This window comes from Rutidosis leptorrhynchoides, chromosome 10 (genome assembly GCF_046630445.1).
Source record: "Rutidosis leptorrhynchoides isolate AG116_Rl617_1_P2 chromosome 10, CSIRO_AGI_Rlap_v1, whole genome shotgun sequence".
Taxonomy (NCBI): domain Eukaryota; kingdom Viridiplantae; phylum Streptophyta; class Magnoliopsida; order Asterales; family Asteraceae; genus Rutidosis; species Rutidosis leptorrhynchoides.
Genome location: NC_092342.1, coordinates 153,325,693 through 153,338,710, shown reverse-complemented (window position 1 = coordinate 153,338,710; position 13,018 = coordinate 153,325,693).

The following is a 13,018-nucleotide window of genomic DNA, read 5'->3' as shown; positions in this document are numbered from 1 at the left end:
CGATGCCACAAACATCACTTTGGTTACTATAGTGTGTTATGCACCAAGTGTAATCGACAGGGTCATCTTGCTGAAGATTGTAGGGCTCTCGTTACAAATACAAATGGTGCCAAGACTCCTGCCACCAATGCAAATAGAACTGCTTTGGCTACCATTACTTGTTTTGGGTGTGGAAAACAAGGTCACTATAAGAGCCAGTGCCCGAATCCAGAGAAGAATGTCGGACCTGCACGGGGAAGAGCATTTGTTATTAATGCTAGAGAGGCATATGAGGATCCGGAGCTTGTTACGGGTACGTTTACCATTAATAACTTATCAGCATCTATTATATTTGATACTGGCGCCGATAGAAGTTACGTGTGTAGAAATTTTTACACTAAATTGAATTGTTCATCATTGCCTTTAGATGCTAAGTACATGATTGAGTTAGCTAATGGTAAACTAATTAAAGCCGATAAAATTTGTCGTGATTGTGAAATAAATTTAGCCAGAGAAACGTTTAAAATTGACTTGATACCCGTAGAATTAGGAAGTTTTGATGTAATAGTCGGCATGGACTGGATGTCCAAAGTAGGAGTTGAAGTTGTGTGTGCCAAGAAGGCAATTCGCATTCCTTGTAAGGATAAAATGCCGGTGATGATTTATGGAGAGAAGGGTGATTCAAAGCTAAAACTCATTAGCTGTTTGAAAGCCAAGAAGTGTTTAGAAAAGGGATGTTATGCTATTCTAGCACATGTTAATAAAGTCGAAAAGAAAGAAAAGTGCATCAACGACGTGCCTGTGGCAAGAGATTTTCCTGAAGTGTTTCCGGAAGAGTTGCCGGGATTACCTCCATTTAGATCTGTAGAATTTCAAATAGATTTAGTACCAGGAGCTGCACCAGTGGCTCGTGCTCCATATAGACTTGCACCGTCCGAGTTAAAAGAACTTCAAAGTCAGTTGAAAGAATTACTGGACCGTGGATTCATACGACCAAGCACTTCACCGTGGGGAGCTCCAATTTTATTCGTCAAGAAGAAAGACGGATCTTTCCGAATGTGTATAGATTATCGTGAATTAAATAAGTTAACTATCAAGAATCGGTATCCACTACCGAGAATTGACGACTTATTTGATCAACTCCAGGGATCATGTGTGTACTCGAAAATTGACCTAAGATCGGGCTATCATCAATTACGTGTCAAAGAAGAAGATATACCGAAAACTGCTTTTCGGACACGCTACGGTCATTACGAATTTTTGGTTATGCCGTTTGGATTGACGAATGCGCCAGCTGTATTCATGGACCTCATGAATCGAGTTTGTAGTCCATATTTAGATAAGTTTGTTATCGTTTTCATTGATGATATTCTTATCTATTCCAAGAGTGAGCAAGATCATGAGCAGCATTTAAGGTTGATATTAGAGTTGTTAAGAAAAGAACAGCTATATGCTAAATTTTCTAAATGTGCTTTCTGGTTGAAAGAAGTGCAATTTCTTGGCCACGTTGTTAGTAGTAAAGGAATTCAGGTCGATCCAGCAAAAACTGAAGCCATTGAAAAATGGGAGACTCCTAAGACACCAACGCAGATACGCCAATTTTTGGGTTTAGCCGGTTATTATAGAAGGTTTATTCAAGATTTTTCCCGAATAGCTAAGCCGTTGACAGCGTTAACGCAAAAAGGGAAGAAATATGAATGGACCTCGGAGCAGGAGGACGCATTTCAAATACTGAAGAAGAAGTTAACTACGGCGCCTATTTTATCGTTACCTGAAGGGAACGATGATTTTGAAATATATTGTGACGCTTCGCGACAAGGTTTTGGTTGCGTTCTTATGCAACGGAAGAAAGTTATTGCATACGCATCCCGACAATTGAAGATTCACGAGCGGAATTATACGACGCATGATCTAGAACTGGGAGCAGTCGTGTTTGCACTGAAGATGTGGAGACACTACTTGTATGGGGTTAAATGCACTGTGTTTACTGATAATAAAAGCCTTCAACATATTTTCGATCAAAAACAGCTGAACATGAGGCAACGTAGGTGGGTTGAGTTAATAAATGACTATGATTGTGAAATTTGTTATCATCCCGGGAAAGCGAAAGTGGTGGCCGACGCTCTAAGCAGAAAGGAACGAGAACCAATTCGAGTTCGAGCAATGAACATAAAAATTCGCATGAATCTCAACTCACAAATCAAAGAAGTTCAACAAGAAGCACTTACTAAAGAAAACATAAGAAAGGAAATTATGAAGAAGTATGAGAAGCAACTCGTTATACGGGAGGATGGAATTCGATATTTTGCAAATCGTATTTGGGTACCGAAGTTGGGTGGATTAAGGAAGTTGATATTGAACGAGGCACATAAGACAAGATACTCGATACATCCTGGAGTGGGAAAGATGTATCAAGATCTTAAGACACATTATTGGTGGCCTAATTTAAAGACAGACGTTGCAACATATGTTGGGGAGTGTTTAACTTGTTCCAAGGTCAAAGCAGAACACCAGAAGCCGTCAGGGTTACTTCAACAACCAGAAATCCCAGAATGCAAATGGGATGGTATTACCATGGATTTCATCACGAAGTTACCAAAGACTGCCTGGGGATACGACACCATTTGGGTGATTGTTGATCGTCTCACCAAGTCTGCACATTTCTTGCCTATAAAGGAAACGGATAGAATGGAGAAACTATTACGATTGTATATAAAGGAAGTTGTTTCAAGGCATGGAATACCTATTTCCATTATATCCGATCGTGATAGTAGATTTACATCAAAGTTCTGGCAATCACTACAGGAGGCCCTAGGAACTCGTTTGGATATGAGTACCGCGTATCATCCACAAACCGACGGGCAGAGTGAAAGAACGATTCAGACTCTTGAAGACATGCTCAGGGCATGTGTGATCGATTTTGGAAACGGATGGGATAAGTATCTACCATTAGCAGAATTCTCGTATAATAATAGTTATCATGCGAGCATTAAAGCTGCACCATTCGAAGCATTGTATGGAAGGAAGTGTAGATCTCCTATCTGTTGGAATGAAGTAGGAGATCGACAATTAACTGGTCCTGAGATCATACACGAAACGACTGAGAAGATAGTACAAATTAAGGAGAGATTGAAAACAGCCCGTAGTCGCCAAAAGAGCTACGCCGATGTCCGAAGGAAACCATTAGAGTTTCAGATCGGGGAAATGGTTATGTTAAAGGTGTCACCATGGAAAGGTGTAATACGCTTCGGTAGCTTATCGACTTGAGTTACCGCAACAACTCGCCGGAGTACATAATACATTTCATGTCTCAAACCTTAAGAAGTGTCTTGCAAAGGAAGATCTCACTATTCCTCTTGAGGAAATTCATGTCTACGAGAAACTACAATTCATCGAAGAACCGATCGAAATCATGGATCGTGAAGTTAAACAGCTCAAGCAGAGCAACATACCGATCGTTAAGGTTCGTTGGAGTGCTAGAAGAGGTCCCGAGTTTACTTGGGAACGAGAGGATCAGATGAAACAAAAGTATCCACACTTGTTTCTCGATGACGCAAAATAGGTACAATTTTAAAATTTCGGTACGAAATTTATTTAACGGGGAGGTAATGTAACGACCCGCACTTTTTCGATCGTTCTATACTTATAAGATTAATATTTACATAAATTAAACCTTACCAACATGATAAGCAATCCAAATTGTTGAGACTTATGTTTTCGAAAAGAGTTTTACACAACGTTTGACCGTCTAGTTTGACCGATGATATCACGAACTATACAATATATGATAATTATACGTTTGTGTATATATATGTATATATACATATTTAACATGATTTATGGATGTTATAATATCTCATTTTGTATTAATAACAATAAGTTATAAGTATATTTTGAAACTACTAACTTAAGTTTTCAAAACGATAACCATACGTAACGTTATTTGACTTAAATACTTATGACTTATAATGTTTATACATATATCGTATAAGTAATGTATTTAATCACTTTTAAGGACTTAAATACATAAAATCATATAAGTGTATTCACAAAAGATAGCTATATTTGAATCCTCATTCTATTTTTCACAAAATTTCTATACGTATATCTAGAGTATTTGTACTCGTATCATACCTAGCTTCTATACGTATTTACTATTGGTATATACACATCAAATCACCACCTAACCAGCCCTTGTTCAATGCCTTATGTATAAGGTAATTACTTTTGAATGATTGTAAGACTATTACAAAATTACAAACTTGAAATTTGTCCATGTCTACTCCATAATCACGTTTTTTAGGAGTATATATGTATCATCATTTTGATTCATTTTAACTTCCATTTTCTAGCTAAAAACACACACTCTTTCAAGAACCATAAACTCCATAACAATCCAGCAAGTTACCAAGAAGATCTAGCCATAAAAACCTTACTTAATCACCATAAGAAAACCATACAAAAACACTTCAAGAAAACCTTCCAAGAACACAAACTTACTTCCAATCTTTCATCCAATTCCATCACTCTTTTGGTTCTAGGTTCTTACTCCTCTTTTACAGCAACCTTGTCCAAGGAACTTGAGGTAGTAACTATGTTCATAACCTTATTCGATTAATATATATATAGCTATCTTATTTTGTGGTATAAAATCTTAACAACAAGAACATAGTTTGAATGTTTTCAAACTTGTTTACAAACTAAATAGATCCTTCTAACTTAACTTTTAAAATACTTCAAGACCTGTAATATAACTTAAATATATGTTAATTTAACAAGGTATAACTTGGTTTTTCAAAGAATACTTTAAAAACTGTTTTCACGACGTCGGAGTGCAACCCGGGACTGTTTTGGGTTGGATAATTAAAAACCATCTTAAACTTTGAATTGGAGGTTTATTTTCTGGAAAAATGATTTTTACTATGAATATGATAACACATAAAAATTTCATGATTTAATTCAAAGTATAAGTATTTTTAGAAAAATAATCATTTAAGGTTGTTTACATAAAGGAAAATGATTAACTTCATAAGTTTCACTAAAGTTTGACCTATGACCTGTGATTTCGAATACAAACTAAGGTATTTACAGTTCATATTCTTAAAGAAGGACTCGATCCAAGGAAGTGGCAAGTTGAATCAACGAAAACGGAGTTGTAACGAAGAAACTATGACCAAAACGAGATCGGATATCTAAGACTAGTTTAGCTACGAAAATAATTGGAGAAAATTAAATAAATCACATCTTTTTAAAATAACATGATATTTTATATATATGTACTCATAATTTAATTTTATATGGTTCAGGATCACCCGTAAACAATACGAGAAGATTAATCATAAGATCCCATGATTGTACGCAACACGTCATTTGACAACACCGGTACTTTATGTACGCAACACGTCATTTGACAACACCGGTACCGTGGGTCAAGATTAATCTCGACCAATACATATACGATGGGGTTTTATTTATTTCGTTGGGGGTTTATTAAACACCTAAAAATGAACCATTAAAATTGAATTACTAACATCGGACTGCTAACTACGGACTAAGGAATTATTAAAAGTATTAAAAGTATTATAAGTATATATATGTGACGTTTGTTTAAAAAGAAAAGGTATTGATATATTATATATGGATAGGTCCAAGTCAAAATTACATATCTTCAAGACGAAAGTGAGTATATAGTCCCACTTTTAAACTCTAAATATTTCGGGATGAGAATACATGTATTTTATGTTTTACGTTATGGACACAAGTTGAAATGTCCCGTTCTTATTGATTAAAAACGTTCCATATTAATTGATTTCGTTGCGAGGTTTTGACCTCTATATGAGACGTTTTTCAAAGACTGCATTCATTTTTAAACAAACCATAACCTTTATTTCATCAATAAAGGTTTAAAAAGCTTTACGTAGATTATCAAATAATGATAATCTAAAATATCCTGTTTACACACGACCATTACATAATGGTTTACAATACAAATATGTTACAACAAAATAAGTTTCTTGAATGCAGTTTTTACACAATATCATACAAGCATGGACTCCAAATCTTGTCCTTATTTAAGTATGCGACAGCGGAAGCTCTTAATAATCACCTGAGAATAAACATGCTTAAAACGTCAACAAAAATGTTGGTGAGTTATAGGTTTAACCTATATATATCAAATCGTAACAATAGACCACAAGATTTCATATTTCAATACACATCCCATACATAGAGATAAAAATCATTCATATGGTGAACACCTGGTAACCGACAATAACAAGATACATATATAAGAATATCCCCATCATTCCGGGACACCCTTCGGATATGATATAAATTTCGAAGTACTAAAGCATCCGGTACTTTGGATGGGGTTTGTTAGGCCCAATAGATCTATCTTTAGGATTCGCGTCAATTAGGGTGTCTGTTCCCTAATTCTTAGATTACCAGACTTAATAAAAAGGGGCATATTCGATTTCGATAATTCAACCATAGAATGTAGTTTCACGTACTTGTGTCTATTTTGTAAATCATTTATAAAACCTGCATGTATTCTCATCCCAAAAATATTAGATTTTAAAAGTGGGACTATAACTCACTTTCACAGATTTTTACTTCGTCGGGAAGTAAGACTTGGCCACTGGTTGATTCACGAACCTATAACAATATATACATATATATCAAAGTATGTTCAAAATATATTTACAACACTTTTAATATATTTTGATGTTTTAAGTTTATTAAGTCAGCTGTCCTCGTTAGTAACCTACAACTAGTTGTCCACAGTTAGATGTACAGAAATAAATCGATAAATATTATCTTGAATCAATCCACGACCCAGTGTATACGTATCTCAGTATTGATCACAACTCAAACTATATATATTTTGGAATCAACCTCAACCCTGTATAGCTAACTCCAACATTCACATATAGAGTGTCTATGGTTGTTCCGAAATATATATAGATGTGTCGACATGATAGGTCGAAACATTGTATACGTGTCTATGGTATCTCAAGATTACATAATATATAATACAAGTTGATTAAGTTATGGTTGGAATAGATTTGTTACCAATTTTCACGTAGCTAAAATGAGAAAAATTATCCAATCTTGTTTTACCCATAACTTCTTCATTTTAAATCCGTTTTGAGTGAATCAAATTGCTATGGTTTCATATTGAACTCTATTTTATGAATCTAAACAAAAAAAGTATAGGTTTCTAGTCGGAAAAATAAGTTACAAGTCGTTTTTGTAAAGGTAGTCATTTCAGTCGAAAGAACGACGTCTAGATGACCATTTTAGAAAACATACTTCCACTTTGAGTTTAACCATAATTTTTGGATATAGTTTCATGTTCATAATAAAAATCATTTTCTCAGAATAACAACTTTTAAATCAAAGTTTATCATAGTTTTTAATTAACTAACCCAAAACAGCCCGCGGTGTTACTACGACGGCGTAAATCCGGTTTTACGGTGTTTTTCGTGTTTCCAGGTTTTAAATCATTAAGTTAGTATATCATATAGATATAGAACATGTGTTTAGTTGATTTTAAAAGTCAAGTTAGAAGGATTAACTTTTGTTTGCGAACAAGTTTAGAATTAACTAAACTATGTTCTAGTGATTACAAGTTTAAACCTTCGAATAAGATAGCTTTATATGTATGAATCGAATGATGTTATGAACATCATTACTACCTTAAGTTCCTTGGATGAACCTACTGGAAAAGAGAAAAATGGATCTAGCTTCAATGGATCCTTGGATGGCTCAAAGTTCTTGAAGCAAAATCATGACACGAAAACAAGTTCAAGTAAGATCATCACTTGAAATAAGATTGTTATAGTTATATAAATTGAACCAAAGTTTGAATATGATTATTACCTTGTATTAGAATGATAACCTACTGTAAGAAACAAAGATTTCTTGAGGTTGGATGATCACCTTACAAGATTGGAAGTGAGCTAGCAAACTTGAAAGTATTCTTGATTTTATGAAACTAGAACTTTTGGAATTTATGAAGAACACTTAGAACTTGAAGATAGAACTTGAGAGAGTTCAATTAGATGAAGAAAATTGAAGAATGAAAGTGTTTGTAGGTGTTTTTGGTCGTTGGTGTATGGATTAGATATAAAGGATATGTAATTTTGTTTTCATGTAAATAAGTCATGAATGATTACTCATATTTTTGTAATCTTATGAGATATTTCATGCTAGTTGCCAAATGATGGTTCCCACATGTGTTAGGTGACTCACATGGGCTGCTAAGAGCTGATCATTGGAGTGTATATACCAATAGTACATACATCTAAAAGCTGTGTATTGTACGAGTACGAATACGGGTGCATACGAGTAGAATTGTTGATGAAACTGAACGAGAATGTAATTGTAAGCATTTTTATTAAGTAGAAGTATTTTGATAAGTGTATTGAAGTCTTTCAAAAGTGTATAAATACATATTAAAACACTACATGTATATACATTTTAACTGAGTCGTTAAGTCATCGTTAGTCGTTACATGTAAGTGTTGTTTTGAAACCTTTAGGTTAACGATCTTGTTAAATGTTGTTAACCCAATGTTTATAATATCAAAAGAGATTTTAAATTATTATATTATCATGATATTATGATGTACGAATATCTCTTAATATGATATATATACATTAAATGTCGTTACAACGATAAACGTTACATATATGTCTCGTTTCAAAATCATTAAGTTAGTAGTCTTGTTTTTACATATGTAGTTCATTGTTAATATAATTAATGATATGTTTACTTATCATAATATCATGTTAACTATATATATAACTATATATATGTCATCATATAGTTTTTTTACAAGTTTTAACGTTCGTGAATCACCGGTCAACTTGGGTGGTCAATTGTCTATATGAAACCTATTTCAATTAATCAAGTCTTAACAAGTTTGATTGCTTAACATGTTGGAAACATTTAATCATGTAAACATCAATCTCAATTAATATATATAAACATGGAAAAATTCGGGTCACTACAGTACCTACCCGTTAAATAAATTTCGTCCCGAAATTTTAAGCTGTTGAAGGTGTTGACGAATCTTCTGGAAATAGATGCGGGTATTTCTTCTTCATCTGATCTTCACGCTCCCAGGTGAACTCAGGTCCTCTACGAGCATTCCATCGAACCTTAACAATTGGTATCTTGTTTTGCTTAAGTCTTTTAACCTCACGATCCATTATTTCGACGGGTTCTTCGATGAATTGAAGTTTTTCGTTGATTTGGATTTCATCTAACGGAATAGTGAGATCTTCTTTAGCAAAACATTTCTTCAAATTCGAGACGTGGAAAGTGTTATGTACAGCCGCGAGTTGTTGAGGTAACTCTAGTCGGTAAGCTACTGGTCCGACTCGATCAATAATCTTGAATGGTCCAATATACCTTGGATTTAATTTCCCTCGTTTACCAAATCGAACAACGCCTTTCCAAGGTGCAACTTTAAGCATGACCATCTCTCCAATTTCAAATTCTATATCTTTTCTTTTAATGTCAGCGTAGCTCTTTTGTCGACTTTGGGCGGTTTTCAACCGTTGTTGAATTTGGATGATCTTCTCGGTAGTTTCTTGTATAATCTCCGGACCCGTAATCTGTCTATCCCCCACTTCACTCCAACAAATTGGAGACCTGCACTTTCTACCATAAAGTGCTTCAAACGGCGCCATCTCAATGCTTGAATGGTAGCTGTTGTTGTAGGAAAATTCTGCTAATGGTAGATGTCGATCCCAACTGTTTCCGAAATCAATAACACATGCTCGTAGCATGTCTTCAAGCGTTTGTATCGTCCTTTCGCTCTGCCCATCAGTTTGTGGATGATAGGCAGTACTCATGTCTAGACGAGTTCCTAATGCTTGCTGTAATGTCTGCCAGAATCTTGAAATAAATCTGCCATCCCTATCAGAGATAATAGAGATTGGTATTCCATGTCTGGAGATGACTTCCTTCAAATACAGTCGTGCTAACTTCTCCATCTTGTCATCTTCTCTTATTGGCAGGAAGTGTGCTGATTTGGTGAGACGATCAACTATTACCCAAATAGTATCAAAACCACTTGCAGTCCTTGGCAATTTAGTGATGAAATCCATGGTAATGTTTTCCCATTTCCATTCCGGGATTTCGGGTTGTTGAAGTAGACCTGATGGTTTCTGATGCTCAGCTTTGACCTTAGAACACGTCAAACATTCTCCTACGTATTTAGCAACATCGACTTTCATACCCGGCCACCAAAAATATTTCTTGAGATCCTTGTACATCTTCCCCGTTCCAGGATGTATTGAGTATCTGGTTTTATGAGCTTCTCTAAGTACCATTTCTCTCATATCTCCAAATTTTGGTACCCAAATCCTTTCAGCCCTATACCGGGTTCCGTCTTCCCGAATATTAAGATGCTTCTCCGATCCTTTGGGTATTTCATCCTTTAAATTTCCCTCTTTTAAAACTCCTTGTTGCGCCTCCTTTATTTGAGTAGTAATGTTATTATGAATCATTATATTCATAGATTTTACTCGAATGGGTTCTCTATCCTTCCTGCTCAAGGCATCGGCTACCACATTTGCCTTCCCCGGGTGGTAACGAATCTCAAAATCGTAATCATTCAATAATTCAATCCACCTACGCTGCCTCATATTCAGTTGTTTCTGATTAAATATGTGTTGAAGACTTTTGTGGTCGGTATATATAATACTTTTGACCCCATATAAGTAGTGCCTCCAAGTCTTTAATGCAAAAACAACCGCACCTAATTCCAAATCATGCGTCGTATAATTTTGTTCGTGAATCTTCAATTGTCTAGACGCATAAGCAATCACCTTCGTTCGTTGCATTAATACACAACCGAGACCTTGCTTTGATGCGTCACAATAAATCACAAAATCATCATTCCCTTCAGGCAATGACAATATAGGTGCCGTGGTTAGCTTTTTCTTCAATAACTGAAACGCTTTCTCTTGTTCATCATTCCATTCAAATTTCTTCCCTTTATGCGTTAATGCAGTCAAGGGTTTTGCTATTCTGGAAAAGTCTTGGATGAACCTTCTGTAGTAACCAGCTAGTCCTAAAAACTGGCGTATGTGTTTCGGAGTTTTCGGGGTTTCCCACTTTTCAACAGTTTCTATCTTTGCCGGATCCACCTTAATACCTTCTTTGTTCACTATGTGACCGAGGAATTGAACTTCTTCCAACCAAAATGCACACTTTGAAAACTTAGCGTACAATTCTTCCTTCCTCAATACTTCTAACACTTTTCTCAAATGTTCACCGTGTTCTTGGTCATTCTTTGAGTAAATAAGTATGTCATCAATGAAAACAATGACAAACTTGTCAAGGTATGGTCCACACACTCGGTTCATAAGGTCCATGAACACAGCTGGTGCATTAGTTAAACCAAACGGCATGACCATAAACTCGTAATGACCGTAACGTGTTCTGAAAGCAGTCTTTGGAATATCATCTTCTTTCACCCGCATTTGATGATACCCGGAACGTAAGTCAATCTTTGAATAAACAGACGAGCCTTGTAGTTGATCAAATAAGTCGTCGATTCTCGGTAGTGGGTAGCGGTTCTTGATGGTAAGTTTGTTCAACTCTCGGTAGTCGATACACAACCTGAATGTACCATCTTTCTTCTTGACAAACAAAACAGGAGCTCCCCACGGTGATGTGCTTGGTCGAATGAAACCACGCTCTAAAAGTTCTTGTAATTGGCTTTGCAGTTCTTTCATCTCGCTGGGTGCGAGTCTGTAAGGAGCACGAGCTATTGGTGCAGCTCCTGGTACAAGATCTATTTGAAATTCAACGGATCGATGTGGGGGTAATCCCGGTAATTCTTTCGGAAATACATCGGGAAATTCTTTTGCAATGGGAACATCATTGATGCTCTTTTCTTCAGTTTGTACTTTCTCGACGTGTGCTAGAACAGCATAGCAACCTTTTCTTATTAGTTTTTGTGCCTTCAAATTACTAATAAGATGTAGCTTCGTGTTGCCCTTTTCTCCGTACACCATTAAGGGTTTTCCTTTTTCTCGTATAATGCGAATTGCATTTTTGTAACAAACGATCTCCGCTTTCACTTCTTTCAACCAGTCCATACCGATTATCACATCAAAACTCCCTAACTCTACTGGTATCAAATCAATCTTAAATGTTTCGCTAACCAGTTTAATTTCTCGATTCCGACATATATTATCTGCTGAAATTAATTTACCATTTGCTAATTCGAGTAAAAATTTACTATCCAAAGGCGTCAATGGACAACTTAATTTAGCACAAAAATCTCTACTCATATAGCTTCTATCCGCACCCGAATCAAATAAAACGTAAGCAGATTTATTGTCAATAAGAAACGTACCCGTAACAAGCTCCGGGTCTTCCTGTGCCTCTACCGCATTAATATTGAAAACTCTTCCACGGCCTTGTCCATTCGTGTTCTCCTGGTTCGGGCAATTTCTAATAATGTGGCCTGGTTTTCCACATTTATAACAAACTACATTGGCATAACTTGCTCCGACACTACTTGCTCCGCCATTACTCGTTCCGACACCATTTGTTCCTTTCGTTCTATTAACCCCTGGTCCGTAGACCTCACACTTCGCCGCGCTATGACCATTTCTTTTACACTTGTTGCAAAATTTGGTGCAGAACCCCGAGTGATTCTTTTCACACCTTTGGCATAGTTGTTTCTGATTGTTGTTGTTGTTGTTGCGGTTATTATTGTTGTTGGGATGATTGTTGTAGTTGTTGTTGTTGTTGTTGTTGTTATTGGGCCGTTTGTTGTAGTTGCGATTGATGTTGCGATTGTTGGGATAATTGTTGCGATTATTGTTGTAATTGCTGTTGTTGTTGTATTGGTGATTCTTATCACCGTTTTCCTCCCACTTTCTTTTGACTTGCTTCACATTGGCCTCTTCAGCAGTCTGTTCTTTAATTCTTTCTTCAATCTGGTTCACTAGTTTGTGAGCCATTCTACATGCCTGTTGTATGGAGGCGGGCTCGTGTGAACTTATATCTT